The sequence below is a fragment of the Balaenoptera musculus genome, chromosome 12 (genome assembly GCF_009873245.2).
Source record: "Balaenoptera musculus isolate JJ_BM4_2016_0621 chromosome 12, mBalMus1.pri.v3, whole genome shotgun sequence".
Taxonomy (NCBI): domain Eukaryota; kingdom Metazoa; phylum Chordata; class Mammalia; order Artiodactyla; family Balaenopteridae; genus Balaenoptera; species Balaenoptera musculus.
Window position 1 is genome coordinate 28,908,275 of NC_045796.1, and position 8,978 is coordinate 28,917,252.

Consider the following 8,978-nt stretch of genomic DNA (forward strand, 5'->3'; position numbering starts at 1 on the left):
AATTTAATATTTTTCTACATCCTACCCACTTTTCACAACACCATATATTGGAAAAGCCCATCTTTTCCACACTGGATTGAGAAGTAACCTTTATCATGTAATAAATTCTTGAATATATTTGGTTCCAGTAGTATATGAAAAAAAATTAAAATCTCATAAACCAGTAGGATGTGTTCCAGCAATGCAGGAATCACTTAATATTAGACAATGTATTTATGTAACTTATTAGATTAGGAGATGTTCCACCCACCATGGTGATAAATGTCAATAGTAAGATCAAATTGACTGAGGAACCAGACAAAGACACCTCCTGATAAATCAAGAAAATTTAGTTATCTGGAAGCTACAGAAGGAAGTCATTGCAATCAGTATACACAGCAAAGAGGCCAGCAGCATTCTCCAATAACAGACAGAGGAGACTGGCAGATGTACAATTGCAGATAGTAAGTCCAAAAGAGTTAGAGCCCCATGAGAACTCCTAGAAGTTCAACTGACACCCTCCATGTCCAGCCTCATATTCCTGTGGCTGCAGCAATTTTCCTGCAGACCAGAGTGGATATTTGTCAGGAACCGTGTCATCAGCGTCAGGTATATCATCAGTCTTGGTGGAACCTAATACATACTAGACTACCTGGCACAGTATAAGACAGTGTGCTTTATTCAGTATACTTATCCACCTCAGCCTCTTCAAGATACACATCCTATTCCAATTATTTTTCTAAACTTAGAGCTGTGGCAAAGAAAAAGCATCAGTTATAAATTTCTTTGGTAGTAATGTTAACAACCTCTTAGCTGTAAGACCTAACCTATAAAGAGAAAACACATATAATTATCTCAACAGATGTAAAAAGCAATTTGCTGGTAAAGAAAAACTCACAAAAATAGAAATCTTAATAAACTAGGACTTTACCAAGAACTTATAGCCAACATTCTTATGGGGAAATATTAGGAGAATTCTTACAAAGACAAGAATTTCTGCTAAACTACTACCATTTAGTATGTATTGAAGGCCCTGAAAAATACACCGAGAAAAAGAAATTGAAAATATAAATACAAAAAGGGAAAAGGTAAAATTGCCACTTACGGGAAATATGATACCTATACAGGAAATTAAAAAAGAACCAATAGATAAACTGTAATATCTAATATGAGTCCATTAAGGTGGCCAGATACAAAATTAAGATACAAAAATAGTATTCTATATAATAGCAATAACTGATAAAATAATGTAAAAGGAAAAAAAGTCTTACAATATCAACAATAATAAAAAATTATTAAGATAATAATAATAACAACAATAATAATAAATGAGTGAGATCCATATGAAGAATGCAATCAAACTTTTCTTAAGGTTGTCAAAGAAGACTTGAAAAAAATGGAGAGATAAGCCTTGTTCTTCAATGGGAAGACAATATTATAAAAAAAACCTTTAATTCTAACCCAATTAATTTGTAAGTTTAATGCAATCCCAAATACAATATTACCAGAATTTTAAATGAAGTTTAATTTTTAAATTTCTCTGGAAGATAATTCTAAAATTCAAAGAGAAAAATATGCAAAAATGTTTAATAAAAGATTAGGGGAAAATCACAGTCACTGGAACTTCTATTACTATATACGAAAACCTGAAGCTTTACTAATGAAAATAGTATGATATTAGTGTTAAAGGGGACATAAAGATCAATAGAACAGAATAAATAGCCCAGAAGTCAACTCTATTGGTATATAGATATTATGTGGTAATTTGAATCTAAAGGGGAAGGTTAATAAACATTATTGGAAAATTTAGCAAATGATTCGGAAGAAGTGAGACTAGACACCCTACCTCAATTCATATACAAAAACATATTCAAATTTCAGATGGAAGAGGAGCTATACATAAACAAAAACTAGGAAGTAGAAGTTAGATGATTTCCAACTTGCCTACTTAATAAATTAAAATGGGATATGTTAAGAACTGGGCACATAATAGGCCCTCAATAAATACTCTTTACCTTCTTCTCGCAATGCCCAGCACGAGGTAATATTGTCTATATAAATATGTTCAGAAAAGGTGATACCCTTTGCTCATCATTTAAGTCATCTTTTACTGTCTCTAGCCTTCGGTCTAAGCAGGAGCATCTCCTTATGGTAGGTTCTCTAATACATTGCTTGTCTTGTAAAATATAGCAATCGCTTAGAGTCACAGCACATCATGGATCAAGAATGCTCCTTTAGGATCTAATTCCTCGGATATAATTTGATTTTTTGTGCATTCTCGTATAGCTAGCACACAAATGGTCTGCTCCGTTTCCAAACAGCCTGAGTATTTTCTGAGATTCAGAGATGAGTAAATGTTTGTTGTAGTTAAACCAATAGTCAGTCCCAGACTGCTCTCCTACTGGGACATTAAAATATTCAGAATGATTGTCTATCTTCTTCAGAGTAAAGATAAAATGGACTAACCATTGGGAGAAAATAGCCATAATAAAAGTAAAGCATTCATTTGACTAAATGCTACAGGCTCTTTCCCATAGCCCACATAATTTTAGCAGTTTTGTGTCATATTTTAAGTATATTTTTTGATGATAAAGTTTCAATGCAAAGAGCTTTCAATGGCTAAGTCTTGAAATTTTTCACAATTCAGTCCGTATACACCAACTCCCATAAACTAGTACATGTTCTGTATCAATGTGTGCTTATTTATTACATATTTGCTTATTGTTGTTCGTAAATCTAATAGACATTTATTGAGAACATAAAAGGGGTTTTCTTTTCATATTTTTGGTATCTGACCCTCCAAAGCAAGGAGTGTTGCCTAAGGATGCTGAAGTTGTCAGAACCTAGTATATTCTCTATGGACACCTGCTCCCCTTAAATCAGCATAAAGCTACATCACATCAATATTTTTGGTGGTAAGTTTCTTAATCACTATCTGGATGTTGTAAATATCTAATAGGATAAATCAAATACAATGCATGTTGATTATGAAGTGAAATTGGAAATCATACAATAAAGTAAATAAAATCAGTGAAAGCAATGATGGAAAACTTTCGATTTATAGACAAAGCTATTGACAAATGAGGACCTGGTAGAATTGGATCAATTAATAACCAAAGAAGAAATAATTGACAAGAATGATAACATAATAGGCATTTCAAAGAAACTTATTTGCATATCAATATGCTAAGAGAGCACTTTGGGAAATTAAAACTCTCGAATAATTTTCAATGAGTCTTACTATGATCTTTTTGCAAATATGGCAGATTGTACACCTTGCTAGCCTGCATCTTTGTCAGGAAAATTACCTTAAAAAGAATCAACTCAATTCATTCTTTGTTCTAATAATTACTGCACAGCGACAATTTTAACATGTATACTGTTAAATAGAGATGAAATAGTTTTATAAGTTTTGGGTTTATTTTTCAAAATAAGATAACTAAATCTTTCATTTACTCTAGACAAAATGACATTTTATTTCCTATTTTATGTAGATTCACTTTAAATGAGCTTTTTCCAGGACAGATTATCCCGTGATAATGAAGACTTGCTATTTGGTAAACCATTAGCTCTACCCTGGAAGAAACTACGGAGAACAAATTGAATAGGACAGGATCACTATGCTAAAGATGCATACAATTGAGTCAATATGTATAACATTTCCTAGTTTTCTTATTTTTTTCAGGTCATGCACACTATTTCGAGGGGGGAATCAATGATTTTTTTCCCCTAATCCCTTTTCCTTATTCCCAGTAAAACTAGTAGTTCCAAGATGGTGAAGACAATGAGCAAAATGACTACAAATTCAAGGTGAATGTTCAGCCCTTTATTAAACAAATGCTGCTTATGTTTTCTTGTTTGCATTTGTATAAAGATCTTATTTATTGTTCCGGCTAGTTGATGGAAAGAAAATGTTTTATACCTATCTGAGATCCTTTACAAATAATGATATAAACTCAGAGGGAAGTTGGCTTTTATGAGGAAGTTTTATTATGTTTGAATATGAAGAGTGCATTTGAAGATTTTCCCCTCTATGTTCCTTTGTTGAGTTCCTATTTTTACTTTAGAACTTGATGGGGGAAAGAAACAGAGGACTTTATTAAAGCATGAAAATAATTTACCTTTTCATCTATAAGAATGAAAATAAAAGGAAAAATTCTAAACGTCTATGATATAAATGAGTTGTTACTTGTACACACAGCTTAGCCAGGGCAGTTTCAGAAATGATCTTCCTATATTAAATCATGATCAGTACCTTTTAAAATGTATTGCTAACCAGGATTTTATTGTTACTAGTAGAAATTCTACTCTCTACAAAGGTTGTCAAAGCAATATTTATTTTATTTCTCTCCACTGCTACCTCCACCTTAATATCTATGAAAATAGAGGTAGATAGTTATATAGGTAAAGAATATTCATAATCTCTGTGTGCTATAACTGCAATTTCTAAATAAGAAATTATGCTTGCAGTTTTGCTCAAAGAATGATCTTCAATTGGATCTTCAATTAGGATCTCAATCTGAGGACTAGATATGCAGGACTGTTTTCTGTAGAGCAAAGTTTGCTAAAGTCAGCGAAACCAGATAGATTACAACCCATGAAAAATACACCAAGTGTGCAGTTTCTGAATGAGACTAAGAAAAGTAAATTAAAAAAAAAAGAGAAGATTCTATTGATTCAATATTTTTTCATGACAAGGCTGTGTCTTTACACCTTTTAGTGGTGAAAGAAGATTCTAGGGAGGTTCAAAGGGAGCTTCACTGCTCCTTCTGTTAATTTGGTGACAAGTTGGGTCCTAAATTCAAAAGAATTGTTCTCTTTCCTGGATTTTGAGGCTTGATACTCACTTCAGTGTGACTCCTTAGTTATTCTGGACAGAGGGCAATCTTCTCTAAAGTCCACATTTTGCAGGCCACTTGGGGAGAGTGCTATCCCCCAAATAGCTCCCTCTGTGAATCCTAAACAATCAACAGGCAAGGCCTCCTTCTCTCTCACTGCTGTTGTCCTGGCTGCTCAAGTGCCCACATTGCTCCCTTCAATCTAAGTCTTGACAGGGACACCTGAGGTCCTCCAGTCCCATCTCCAGACCCCAGCCATGGCAGCTGCCCAGCATCGTAGACACGGCACTGCCATGAAGCTCTCTGGGGCATCTCCTTTCTCCTTTGCCAAAAGTGCAGCCCTCAATGCCCATCTTTACTATGGACAAAACTGCCCTTTGTTATTGCCATAATGGATGATTTCCTTCGGTGATGTAGAGAGGACTCTTCTGCTTTTCTGCCTTTACTAGAATGATAAAGAAAAGGAAAAAAAAATCTGTCTCAAGGGCACACACTTTAAACTTATCTGCTGTCTTCTCACAGATAGAACAGAGGACTGGAGTCAGTTTTTCCATCTCTTCCATTCTGTCCCATGGAAATCCGAACTTGCCAGGATGTGGATATTTAGCTTGCCAGGATGTGGATCTTCTGGCCCAGGTGCTTCTTGTTCTTTCTGATCTACTGCTTGTTCAGTTGGAAGGAACAACAGGAGGAGCCTCCATTCTCTCTCCTGATTCCCCACCATCATTTTCAACAATCACAGTAGCCTAAAGGATAAATCAACTTACTCACCGTGGTGACCCGGGCCTCTGGTCTTAGCCTCCCAGGGCACGAGTAAATCCCTTGTGTGATTTTTGGGCCAACTTGTACTTATGCTAATGTGCATTTAATGTAATTACTGCTTCCACCGCCCCCATATTAACGTCGATTTTTGTAATCCATCAGTGTTTATTGAATACTTTCTATGTGTCAGGAACTGTGGTGTGTTATATTGGCACGCTTTATGGTAGATATTCAAAGAAAAGATAAGGAAAAGGAAAGAAAAGAAAAAGGGGAAAAAAGGAAAAAAATGGAAAGCAGCAGTGATGAGGTTGGAAAACATCTTTGTCTTTCTCATTTTGCCTTATGTTCCTTCATACGTGCTCTCTCCCGGTTGCCACGCCTCGGCAGCAGCTTGTCCCAGATGGCAGGGGGGACCGGGGAGTAGGAGCTACTCAAGTCTGAAAGGCTTCCTCAATGTATGGATGAATGGATGGGTGACCATGTGTTTACTTTACTATTTTTAGTGTTGTGTTTCTGAAGTTAGATTATAAGTAGCCAAGAACCTAGCTTTTTTTTCCCGCCCTCTCCGCACTGCCGTTACCACCCTCAGTCCTATTCCTTTCCCTAAAATTTGCTTTTGTTCTCAGGCTCACGACAGTTCTTTCCATGATGTGTTCTCTCTGCCTCCAGTACAGTGATATAGTCTGTCTTATTCCCTCCTTGGCTGTGTCTATTCTCCAGGGACGTTTCATTCTAAAGAGTGTTTTATGCTTTATGTTCAGCCTTCCTGTGCTCTTTAAGGTACGTCTCTTGTGTGTGTGTACACGTATACATATGTGTGTATTTCTATATCTATATCTATTAACTTGATCATTAATTGGTATATTTAGTCCACTTACATTTAACATAATTATTTATATATTTGGGTTTTTAGCTACCATCTATTTGTTATGTATGTTATATTCTCCCAAGAATCTAGCCAGCAACATTGGTCTCCTTGCTCTTTCCTGGACATGCTGTTAGATGCTTATCTCAGAGTCTTTCTACTTACGCTTCCTGCTGCCTGGATCTCCCTTCTCCTAGATACCCACTAGGCTTTCTCCTTCACTTACTAAGATTGCTGCTCAGACATCACTTTACAGAGAGACTTTCCCCAACCATCCTTTCTAAACTAGTTCCCCTTTCCTACTCCCATAACCAGTTTTATTTATTTTTCTATAGCACTTACCATCTTTTGTTATATGGTTGTTTATGGGTCTGTCTCCTCAGTTCAGACACAAACTTCATGAGCTTGGATTTTGTTTATGGCCCATATCCCTAGCACTTAGAATGGTACCTGGGACAAAGTAGGCATTCAAACCAAAGAGACACCACCATCAGTGCTCCTCCTTTGGATTGTACCATTTGAGTGTGCTCTGGCCAAATTCCAGCTGCCAATATCTGCATCTCCAAACTTGAGGACGCTTTTCAGAAACTAGGCCATTTCGTCCACCTATGCATCTGACTTGAGGATTTATAACTCCCCCTCACCCCCACTGCCAAAGAGCCACCTTCAATTGATGATTTTCAACATTTGCTGCATAAATACTACAGCTCTCTTGTCCTTGAGTGGAGGGGGGTGGGAGTAAGGAGATGGGGGGAGTACTTCGGAGACCGAGGTCACTGTCTTAACAATACCCTGTTCAGCTACCATCCCTTTCCTTCCCAGTATCAATTCTCTGGTTTGCTACCAACTTGCAACTCTCCAGTAAAGATTTTGCCTCAGATTCTCATCTCAGGATCTGTTTGGGGCAACCCAAACCAAGATAATAAATACTTGCTTTTGTTGAAGGAACTACTCAGTTCAGTGGATTCTGGATACATGTTTAGAAAAAAGGCTGAAGAGGAGACAGTGCAGCATAGTTTCATGGAAGGTGGAAAGTTAGTTCAGCAACAAAGAGAAGGGGCTTCCACATCCTAGGGAGGAGACAAGATGGTTACAATATGAAAAAAATGAATATGAACTCTTGCCAGCAACTGAGAGTCAGTATCTGGAATTGAGTCCTCAGAAATCTATAAGACTGAACACAGAAACAGGGACACATAACACTGACTTCTCATGTGAAACCTGGGCAGTTGCACAGAACCCCATGCTCAGAATGACTTGGCTTAATGCTCTGCCGTTGCCGTCTTGAAATTCTTAACAATATCTTTTTTATCAAGGAGTCTTGCATTTTCATTTTGTACTGGGTCCCACAAATAATGTAGACAACACAAGGCACGTCATAATTTCTCATTACAGTTGAGGAAGATGAATAGAATATCAAGGATTTGGAATGAAAGAAATAGATTATATAGAGCTAGATGGTAGGTCACTAAAAAATCCTTAGGTTCTTCCTATAGTCTAATGAAGAGTGCTTGTTTCTTTTTTATTTTTATTTATTTTTTATACATCTTTATTAGAGTATAACTGCTTTACAGTGTTGTGTTAGTTTCTGCTGTACAACAAAGTGAATCAATTATATGTATACGTATACCCCCATATCCCCTCCCTCTTGAGCCTCGGCCCCACCCTCCCTATCCCACCCCTCTAGGTCGACACAAAGAACCAAGCTGATCTCCCTGTGCTATGCGGCTGCTTCCCACTAGCTATCTATTTTACATTTGGTAGTGTATATATGTCAATGCTACTCTCTCACTTCGTCCCAGTTTGCCCTTCCCCCACTGTGTCCTCAAGTCCGTTCTCTACATCTGTGTCTTTATTCCTGCCCTGCGACTAGGTTCATCAGTACCATTTTTCTAGATTCCATATATATGCGTTACCGTATGGTATTTTTTCTCTTTCTGACTTACTTCAGAGTGCTTGTTTCTTATTTCATATAGTTATACTTGTTCTAGAAGCAGAAATAAGTGATCTAGCAATATTTCATGACATTAATTACTTGGTATAAATCATTAAGACACTTTTGGACGGATGTGGTATGTATTCTTAGTTTATAGTTTGATTTGTTCAGAGAAAATAATACAGTTGATACTAACTAGAAAAACTATGATGGAACACTTACAAAAAAGGCACACTTGCCATCTTCATTAACCTGCAATATTCTGTTCTTGAGGCATGTGCCCTATTTGCTGCTGGTGACTTTTTAATTGATCATTCATTTGACTTTCCAGTTCTGCCAAGAATTTTTGATGTTTCCAGTCTGACAACTGGCATGTAAGATGCTATTTTAAAAAATATACCATTTTGTTTGCAAGGCAGAATAGAGACACAGATGCAGAGAACAAACATATGGACACCAAGGGGGGAAAGTGGGCGGGGGGAACGGTGGTGGTGGGATGAATTGGGAGATTGGGATTGACATATATACACTAATATGTATAAAATAGATAACGAATAAGAACCTCCTGTATAAAAAATAAATAAATAAAATTAAATAA